Source organism: Oryctolagus cuniculus, chromosome 4 (genome assembly GCF_051225735.1).
Source record: "Oryctolagus cuniculus isolate XC-2025 breed Fujian yellow rabbit chromosome 4, ASM5122573v1, whole genome shotgun sequence".
Taxonomy (NCBI): domain Eukaryota; kingdom Metazoa; phylum Chordata; class Mammalia; order Lagomorpha; family Leporidae; genus Oryctolagus; species Oryctolagus cuniculus.
In genome coordinates, this window is record NC_142870.1 from 129,833,608 (window position 1) to 129,844,432 (window position 10,825).

Here is a 10,825-nt window from a genome sequence, read left to right on the forward strand (position 1 = left end):
TCAATTTCTTAGTTGTAAAAGTGAGAATAAAATATGCCCTGCTTACCACCTAGAGCCTGGGAAGAAGTTGGAGATATAAATGTTCTAAGCTAAAATGTGTTCAAAGGCCTTTGAGTGGAAGCAATTCTCTGCTTCGCCAATTTCTTTAAGACAGGATTTCCCTGAGTGTTAGCTTCTTGTTCCACCCTCAAAATACAGCTCTCCAGGTGGAGTGAGTTACCTATTGGATGATTGTGAAATAAGGAACAGAGCAGACTTAAGTAGCTCCTCCCTCCCCTCCATTTTAAGAGTGATCACAAAAAAAACTCACATTCCAAGTTTTCTGCCAGGCATCAGGAGCAGCTTCCATGTGGAGAGGCCAGCAGTTGTCAAGGCAAGGCCCTAATTCCTGTTTCTGCCTTATCCCAGATCTAATGCCCTTTCCAACAGCAATGATGTCGATACTCCATTTGCTAAAATTTTTTGTCTATCAACTTTTTTAAGAACACGGGTAAAATTAAAGTTAGTTCTTTATTGTCCCTCTTCTTATGCCAATAAAAACTAAAGTATTATTGTTACAGGGACATGTTTTCATTTACTGCCATTATAGTCCCTACAATATATGTTTTAATTCTAAGAATTGTTTTTCCATGATCCCTTGCAGCCCATGAAATAACTACAATGTTTTCAGAAACTAGGATTTAACGCCCAGTCTTTGTGTGGCATGTAAATTTGATTTGACAAATATTTTTTGCGGCTACTCTGTACCAAACGCTATGCTAGACTTGAGAGGTTGAAAGAGTAATGTTATTAAGGCAGGGCTTGTGTTCTAGTGGATTGTTGTTGGTTTTTTCACTAAAATTCCTTACTTATTTCAGTGTCTGTCAATCAGCAATGTTAATGGAAAAACAGCATCAAAGGCTTAGGGGTGGTGTTGGAACTAGACATGCTTTTCTCACATTTTATTATAATGTATGTCCAAAGATTGCAATTTCCCATTTCAGTCGGGCTGTAATCTTAAGTATCTCCTACTAATGAGGTATTTAGCCACTAAAGCTATTACAATGTTATTAGGTGAGGGGGAAATAAAAATAAAATTGAACAAAAATTAAGTACAAATAATGCAGGGCACCAGGCTTTTTAAGCTTTTAATTCATAATTAAATGTGTTGAAGGAGTAGTAGTGGACTTGCCTGGTCTCTGTGCTTTTGGTGGTCCCAGAAGTGAGCCATCACAAATGGGAGAAGGCTCAAAGCATGAAAAATACACTTTGGTCAGGCATGCCTCTGAATGAAACTGTGACGCTTACTGTGCATGCTACTAAAGACCCACCCCTAGAAGTGACCTTCGACAACTACTAGAGATTCCATAGGCTTCTGTCTCTGCTAAATCATAGGCCCAGGAAAGATGAGCCGTTTGAAATCCAGGAAGCAGGAGAGGTCATCAGAGGGATCCTAGCTGTGCTGATGATTTCAAATCCCTGGGCCTGGCTAAACTCCATGGCAGGGAACAGACAGAACGCATGTCTATAATTACAGAACCACTGTGGGTAATCATCAGGAAACCATGGAAAATAGGAGAGTTGCCAGGGGGTTGAAGAATGGAAAATGTTGCTCCAATTTCCAGAAGGAGAAGAAGGTAGGTTTATTGAACTACACATCACAGAGTTTGACAATAATCCTAGAAGAGATTTTTTAAAGCACTTGAACACTTAGAAAAGGAAGCAAAGGTGACTAAAATTAGAATGGCTTTGTCAACAACACGTCATTGTAGAACAATTTCACCACAGCTTGATTTTTTAAGTACAGCAAAGTTGGTCTATAGGAAAGTCATAGTATTAAAAGCCATATTTTACCAAGTTACTAATCAAGTGTTTCAAAGTAGCACCATGTATGTTGTGGGTGAGGTGAGGAAGGAACGAGCTAGAAATTAGGATAGTTAGCTGTGAATGATAATTTCCAAAGCGTACAGACTGACTTGGCAATGGACTATAGTTATCTCTTCTTGGCCTCATCTTCATCAGTATTTTCCTATGTTTCTTGACAAAATTAAGTAACCTATTCACATCAGGCTTTAGGGAAAGTCACAATCCTCACAATCCTTGTCTGTCTTTGGGAGAGAGTAATCCACGCTGATTCTCTATTATTTGAAAGTCAGGGAGATAGAAGCAGACCTTCTACCCACAGGTTCACTCCTGAAATGTTCACACAGCTGAGGCTGGGCCAGGTTAAGTCTGGAGCCAGGAACTCCATCCAGGCCTTCCACATGGGTGGCAGGGACACAGCCACATGAGCCAATGCCTGCCCCTGAGTACACATGAGCAGGGAGCTGGAATCCTAGGTAGAGCCAGGACTCAAGTCTAGGCACTCCGGAGAAGCAACGGGAATCCCAGCAATGTCTCTCCTGCTATTCAAATGTGTTCCTCCCAAGAGATTCTTAATCTATGTTTCTACGTATGATATAAATATTAAGTCCAATACTACTAATCAAAGCATAACTGATCGATCAAGGTACTAATCTATGAGCCCACATAAATCATCATAGACTTAACCGCAGGAGGGCCAAAAAAAACCCCTATATTTGAGAAGGTTTCCCCCCAAAAATTTTTCCCTCAGGGTTCTATATATTAGATGCCTTTAAATAGTCCTCCTCAAATATTGTCATTGGAAAGAATAAATTCTGGAATAAAGAATACTTTCAAATTTTGTGGTTTGGGAGATGTATTTTGGGTCTGCTGTTTTAAAAGTAATGGTTACAGGTTCATAGTTCCTGCAAACCCCATCAAATTATATTAATTTGCCTTGTGTCCTTGTAATATTAAAAGGACTGTTCTGTTACCTTCTTATCAAATTTAAGAATCATTTAAAACTTGAAGGAATGTTATCATGGTGCATTACAGAATTAAGACTTAAAAAGATCAGGACCAGAGCTGTGGCACAGTAGGTTAATGCCCTGGCCTGAAGCGCCAGCATCCCATATGGGCGCTGGCTTGAGACCCGGCTGCTCCACTTCCAATCCAGCTCTCTGCTATGGCCTGGGAAAGCAGTGGAGGATGGCCCAAGTCCTTGGGCTGCTGCACCCACATGGGAGGTCTGGAGGAAGCTCCTGGCTCCTGGCTCCTGGCTCCTAGCTTTGGTTCGGCACAGCTCTGGCCATTGAGGCCAATTAGGGAATGAACCATCACATGGAAGACCTCTCTCTCTCTCTCTCTCTCTCTCTCTGCCTCTCCTCTCTCTGTGTAACTCTGACTTTCAAATAAATAAATAAATATTTAAAAAAAATCAATACATTGGAATACAGGGCCAAATCAAGCAAAAAGTGCTTTAAAGGGGAAAGCAAAGAGAAAACAAGATCTTTAGAGACTTTATTCAAATTGGACACTTTAGATACACTATCAGGGACAAATGTTAAGCCTGATAGAATCAGAGGACACAACTGCAAAGAAGCTAATGTAACTTGAGCTTCAGGGCCACTTTCTTGCATAGACCTTTTCAACACTGCCATGGAGGATTACAGGGATAGAGGGAACAAATGAGTACAGGCTGCCCAATTAAATCTGGATTTTAGATAGCCTTAAACTACCGTTTATTGCATATGCTGGATGTGTCCTACAATTTTATTTTCTAAATAAATTCTATCCAGGGAGGAATCGCTGGCTCCATGCTAGGAGGTCATCCTCTCTGCCCCTGTGGTTTGCTTAGCTCCATAAATGAGATTGACATGGTGCCAACCCTAGCTCTGTATCCACTGGGCCCCAGTGACAACTTGTCCCAGGACAGCCTCATAGAGCATCCAGACTCTCTCACTTTGGAAGTTTTTCCCTGTTCTCCACTCAAAGATCAATGTGAGACTTCCTGGTATTTCCTCACCTATTCCTACCCCACCCCACCCCCTACCTTCCAGGGCTCCTGGTTGGGACAGAACAAGAAACAGACAGCTAAGGACCTAGGAACACTAAGATGGAGATAAAAGTAGTGCCATGTGAGCAAGAAGCCGCAGCTGGAGCTACACAGACAGTGTTGCACAGGGTGAGCTGTGAGGTAGAAAGAAACTTTGTTAAGCCACCAATAACAATTTTTAAAAAGTGGCCCGTCTTTCTAGAAGAAAGATTTGTTTTTCTCTTCTTTCCATGTAAAATTCTATAAAGCAGCTGTGAAAGGGTGGGCAGCTGAAGTAAATGCAGGGAGAAAAGGAAAGGAGATAGGTTACAGGTATGTCAGGTGTGAATTAGCCACAATTAAAATACCTTTTGATTTGTAATATTTATAGTATTTACCATATCCTATATATTTTTGATTTATTGTAGCTTATTCTTAATAAACATTAGCTTTTGTGTCAATTTTTATTCAATGTCCTATGCTAGCTCCATCCTGGTCTCCCATGTGGGTGGCAGGGGCCCAAGCACTAGGGCATCCTCTGCTGCTTGCCCAGGCACATGAGCAAGGAGTTAGACTGGAAGCAGAGTAACCAGGACTTCAACCAGCCTTCTGATATGGGATGCTGCTGTCGCAAACTGGCAGCATAACCAATGTCAGCCCATACTGTTGTTAGTTTTAATATTATTCTCAGGGACCGATTCAGTCAGACTTGGGGGGCCCTTTTAGGAGAAAGCCATTATCTACTCTTCAGAAATGTATTGAAAGGAAATCTGAGGTTTTATTTTTCAGTAGGGATAGTCCTGAAATATAACACAATGTGGAACAATTTGTATTATACCAAGTTCAGAGAAGCATTCTTGAGATGAGTGTATTTCAAGGTTAATTGATAATACCATAAAGAATACCAATCCATGGACAAGGCTATGCAACAAAAATTAAAGCAGAATCAAGAAAAAGTGAGACAAACAAGGAAGTTGGGGTTTCTGAAGGGAAAGGCAACGCTTTCCAGGCTTAGACTGATACACTGAACAGTATGACAAAGAGAAGGCTGAAGACATTTCAGCTTTTTTTTTTGCTATTGTGTAATTTATTATGCTAATTACATAATTGTACAATGCACTTTAATATTACATTAAAATTTTTATCTAATTTGTCAAACACATATGTTGGAATCAAATACTTGAATTCTATTTTAATTATAGTAGCATATAATTTTTTTTTTTTTGACAGGCAGTAGACAGAGAGAGAGAGAGACAGAGAGAAAGGTTTTCCTTTTCCGTTGGTTCATCCTCCAATGGCCGCCACGGCTGGCACGCTGTGGCCGGCACACTGCATTGATCTGAAGCCAGGAGCCAGGTGCTTCTCCTGGTCTTCCATGCAGGTGCAGGGCCCAAGAACTTGGGCATCCTCCACTGCACTTCCGGGCCACAGCAGAGAGCTGGACTGGAAGAGGAGCAACCGGGACAGAATCCAGCACCCCCACCAGGACTAGAACCTGGTGTGCCGGCGCCTCAAGGCAGAGGATTAGCCTAGTGAGCTGCAGCGCCGGCCTAGCATATAATTCTTAACTGTCTTTAGACATTTCCTCTTCTAACACCTTCACACTGTTGCCCAATCTCTTCAACATGTAGCTCAAGGTTTTTCCTTTGAGTTCTGCCAAAATGTTTCAGAACTCCAATATCATGGTCTAAATATCATGGTCCTGTGCTGGACAGGTCATTCCTTAGCACTTAGATGTTCAAGTGATAAAGGTTAACGTGGATGAGATAAGATTTTGGAGATGATCCCAAGATTCCCTGCCCCCACATATATGCTCTGTGTACTCTCTTCCTCTTGAGGGTGGGTAAGACCTAATTTAATGAACTTTATCCTATAATTGGGTTACTTCATATGAAAGTGAAAGGATTTTGAAAATATAATTAGAAGCCAAATTAATCTGACTTGAGTAAATCAAAAGGGAGATTATTTTGAGGGGCTGACCTAATTCTGTGAGCACATAAAAGGCATTAGGTTCTGTCATAGGAAGCGACAAGCTGAGGGTGGTGTTGTGGGTGGTGAAAGCATGATCGGAGCAGTCAGATTGAGTAGTTAGATTTCCAGAACACACAGCAAGACAGCAGCAGGCAGGCAGGACAGCTGGAAGCTGACCACCACTGCCGAAACTACAAGGCAGCTGCAGATAGGACAAGTGCGCAGACAATAGAAAGAAGCAGATCTGGGGGGCTGGCACCATGGCTCACTTGGTTAATCCTCCGACTGTGGCACTGACATCCAATATGGGCGCCGGGTTCTAGTCCCAGTTGCTCCTCTTCCAGTCCAGCTCTCTGCTGTGGCCCAGGAAGGCAGTGGAGGATGGCCCAAGTGCTTGGGCCCTGCACTCGCATGGAAGACCAGAAAGAATCACCTGGCTCCTGGCTTCAGATGAGAGCAGCGCCGGCCATAGCAGCCATTTGGGGAGTGAACCAATGGAAGGAAGACCTTTCTCTCTGTCTCTCTCTCTCTGTCTATAACTACCTGTCAAATAAATAAATAAAAAAAAGAAAGAAGCAGATTTGTTTTTGAGTTTTCCCAGGACCCATTAGGTTTCCCCAAGTGGTTGTTTTGTATTTCTAGGCAGAGCTGGGGAGGATGCACCGCCCTTCGCTTTGAGGCTTTCCGAGTGCCCTGGGGGGCAATCCTCCACAGGTTCTTCCTTCCTGAAGGGAGGGATTCAGAGGGTGAGTGTCGCTCCCCCTCTTCGTGGAGGAACGACACAGGACCCTGCGTTGTTCTTCTGTCTGCTCGGCCCTCCCCGGGTTTGCTGCTGGTTCTCCCCAGGTTGGCTACCGACCCTTCCACCTCCGTGGAAGGGCGGTTCCCCCTGCCACTTTCCCCACTTCCGCGGGGGAGCGGCACACCGCCGGCCGGCTCTCTCGGGGGCTGCACAGGTGTTCCTTCAGATAGATGTTCCCGGTGCATGTTGTCTCTCTCCTCCTTTATAGTCCTCTTCACCAATCCCAACTCTGCTACCCACACACCGAGTATGCTGCTCTCCTCCAATCAGGAGCAGGTCCTGCAGTTTATTGGTTGAACTGGAGGCAGCTGTGTAGAAGCTGTTTCCTCCTCTCCCAGCGCCATATTGTGGGAGAGCAGATGCATAGAATAAGTCTTAATTCCAGTAACAGTATAGTCCGAGTTGTTCCCCACAGGTGAGAGAGTGACGGAGCCCCATGAGTTGCACCCCCATGGACCCATGGATGGAGGAATACATGTGGCAAGAACCTGAGAGCTGCCCCAACCAATCACCAGCCAGAAAGCAGACTTTGGCCCTACAATCGCAGGAACGGAAAGCCCCAACAAGCTGCATAATTGAAGAAGTAGACCTTTGCCCAGACAAGCCTCCAGGTGAGAAAGTAACCAGCTGGCGCCTTGACCTCAGCACTTGTGAGACCTTGGGAGACTCCAGACTCACAGAAACTATGAAATAATAGATTTGTGGTGTTATCAGCTAAGTTTGTAGTGATTTTTTTTTTACACATTGTATGAGCTAGAAATTTGATCAAGCTGGGAAATTTAGTTACTACTGTAATTTAAACAAATCTTAATTTTTTTCCTTGTGGTCAACTGAATCCAGAGCAACAACTAAACTGGAACTACAAGTTACAATAATATGGTATGCATATAGAGCCCTAGTTCTGTAATAGAGTCTTCATTGTGCCTCCCTGAACTGCTTAAGAACGTGTCAGGAAAAGGTGCTTACAATAAGAACTGAAATGGTTGTCTTATATTATAAGATTTTTGAACTGCATTACTTTAAGACAGAACTATATCTGAAAATGTCATCTTATTTGGTACTAGAAAGAAAAGAGAAGGAAGATAGAAGGAAGCAAGACAGGGAAGTGGGAAAAAGAGAAACATCAAAATCTACTGTGATGAACCTGATCAGGAAATTTTCCATTCTTATGCCTCAAACCAACCTCAGAAACAGTGTATTTCTTATTTACATGAATATGACTACTGATAAAGATTTCCATCAGGGGAAAAATGCTCTTTGCCTATTGTATATGTCTGAGAAGCAAATTCTTTTATTGAGATGCAAGAAGTCAACTTTAACCATTTGGGTGTTTTCTTTGTTATCCAAGACATGCTTAACAAACTGGACCAATTCACTTTGGCAAATCATGTTAACAATTATGACCTCTGCAGTGTTTTATTAAATATTTAATAAAGTGTTGTGAAGACATAGAAATTGGGGAGAATTAGCTGGCAACAAAAAATGCAGCAATAAAATAAAATACTATCTGAAAAAGGTACAACACAGTGAATTTTGTAAGCTATCTTTCTTTTTTTTATGAGTTATTTTATTTGAAAGACAGTTACAGAGGGAGAGGGAGAAAGGGAAGAGAGAGATCTTCATCCATTGATCCATTCCATCCAAATTGCCACAATAGCCAGGGCTGGTCCCAGCTAAAGTAAGGATCCTGGAACCTTATCCAGGTCTCCAACTTGGATGACAGGGACCCAAGCACTTGAGCCATCATCCACTGATTTCCAAGACATACTGGAAAGGAGCTGAATCAGAACTAGAGCAGCCAGGACTCAAACTGGCACACACAGGGGATGCCGGCTTCACACATTGGCCACAATGCTGGCCATATAAGATATCATTTTTACCAAACAAGGAGCTTTATAGAAGTGTAGAGGAGGCATCTTCAAAAAGTCTTAGAAGGGGCCAGCCCCGTGGTGCAGTGACTTAATTCCCCGCCTGTGGCACTGGCATCCCGTATGGGTGCCGGTTCTAGTCCTGGCTGCTCCTCTTCCAGTCCAGCTCTCTGCTATGGCCTGGGGGAGCAGTGGAGGATGGCCCGGTGCTTGGGCGCCTGCGCCCGCATGGGAGACCCAGAGGAAGCTCCTGGCTCCTGGCTCCAGATTGGCACAGCTCTGGCCGTTATGGCCAATTGGGGAGTGAACCAACAGAAAGAAGACCTCTCTCTGTCTCTCCCTCTCACTGTCTGTGGCTCTGCCTCTCGAATAAATGAAATCTTTGAAAAAAGTCTTAGAAAAGGCATATTTTGAAAAAACTATGCAAAACTGTCTTTTAAGTCCATTTTCTTTTTTTTAACTTTTATTTAATATAAATTTCCAAAGTACAGCTTATGGATTACAATGGCTTCCCCCCCATAACGTCCCTCCCACCCGCAACCCTCCCCTTTCCCGCTCCCTCTCCCCTTCCATTCACATCAAGATTCATTTTCGATTCTCTTTATATACAGAAGATCAGTTTAGCATACATTAAGTGAAGATTTCAACAGTTTGCTCCCACACAGAAACATAAAGTGAAAAATACTGTTTGAGTACTAGTTATAGCATTAAATCACAATGTACAGCACACTAAGGACAGAGAACCTACATGAGGAGTAAGTGCACAGTGACTCCTGTTGTTGACTTCACAAATTGACACTCTTGTTTATGGCCTCAGTAATCACCCTAGGCTCTTGTCATGAGCTGCCAAGGCTATGGAAGCCCCCTGAGTTCACTGACTCTGATCATATTTAGACAAGGCCATGGTCAAAGTGGAAGTTCTCCCTTCAGAGAAAGGTACCTCCTTCTTTGATGACCCATTCTTTCCACTGGGATCTCACTCACAGAGATCTTTCATTTAGGTATTTTTTTTCCCCAGAGTGTCTTGGCTTTCCATGCCTGATATACTCTCATGGGCTTTTCAGCCGGATCCGCATGCCTTAAGGGCTGATTCTGAGGCCAGAGTGCTGTTTAGGACATCTGCCAATCTATGGGTCTGCTGTGTATCTCACTTCCCATGTTGGATCGTTCTCTCCCTTTTTTATTCTATCAGCTAGTATTAGCAGACACTATTCTTGTTTATATGATCCCTTTGGTTCTAAGTCCATTTTCTATGAACTTGTTAAAATATCATTGTTCATGGGCCATCATTACAAAGTCACAGGAAATGGAATTCATGGGAAGGGAAATCTGGGAGGCTGAAGGTCTGGATAAGCAAGAGCTTAGCATTCTATACCCTTGAGTGCTGATAAAATTCTTGAGAATTCAAGTATGATTTCAACATGAAATGACATAAAATCCTCAGTGTGTACTGCAACAAAATCATGGTATTTTTCTTTCTTTCAATATGCAAGTGTTAGATGTTGCTCTCACTGGGAGGGGTATAATGAAAGAATGCATGTAATTAGGGCCTTAGTCTAGCACCTACTAACCATGTTCTTACACTAAGATGTCTGGCAGTGCTTAAATATAGGGAAGTTGAAGGGGTCTTCAAGCCTTATTAACATATCCCACTAAACCTAAGTAACATGTACCCCCCCCCCAATTAACCTCCCTCTAGGCAGGCACCGAACTGTGACTACTCTAACACCTGCTGACTTAGAATGACGAGAAGTGGACAACTGGAGACAGTGGTCTAGAGCCAAAAGATCGAACTTTTGCAAAGTTTGTAAAACCACAACACATGCAGGTAGGAATCCTAGAACTTGCAATTCATTAGCTTCACAGAAAAACCAGCTTCTGGATGGCTGAATGTAAAGAAGGCCTGAGGCGGACAGAAAAGTGATCAAAGCACCACAGACTTCCCAGACCCATGAACAAGAAATAATGCTTATACCCAGTGAGATATTATACATTACTATATCAGCAGTTGCCAAATGCAAACACTAACAATGTCTCATAGTCTGTGGTCTCCCAGCTCGTCAGAGCCATCTTATTTCTCACACTTTTTTAAAGTATTCTGTTGGTATTCAGTGTAAGCACCCAAAGAACAGATGCTACCACAAATCAGGTCACTGCTTGATCAAGAGGAAGAAGGATGTCCATGCGTATCCAGTAGGCATTAGATCTGTCTGATTCAGAATCTCAACTAGCATACCAGCCAAAACATCTTGTTTTGCATTTTCCTAATAGAATGCCTCCATTTTAATATCCAAACTTCATTATATATGCATCTTTCTCGGTACAGAA

The 10,825-nt window shown here is 42.8% G+C and overlaps 1 long non-coding RNA gene across 5 annotated transcripts; it reads left to right on the forward strand.

The window, feature by feature from the left end:
- The first annotated feature begins 228 nt into the window (after window positions 1–228).
- Window positions 229–10,483, forward strand: LOC149127113 (uncharacterized). 5 transcript variants are annotated; one of them, XR_016232697.1, is made up of 4 exons: window positions 240–373; window positions 1,517–1,616; window positions 7,045–7,240; window positions 10,197–10,483. It is a non-coding gene; the product is annotated as an uncharacterized LOC149127113 (long non-coding RNA). The 5 variants fall into 5 exon arrangements; XR_016232698.1 differs by lacking the exon at window positions 10,197–10,483 and adding an exon at window positions 7,694–8,139; XR_016232699.1 differs by lacking the exon at window positions 10,197–10,483 and adding an exon at window positions 7,470–7,685.
- Window positions 10,484–10,825: the final 342 nt, after the last annotated feature.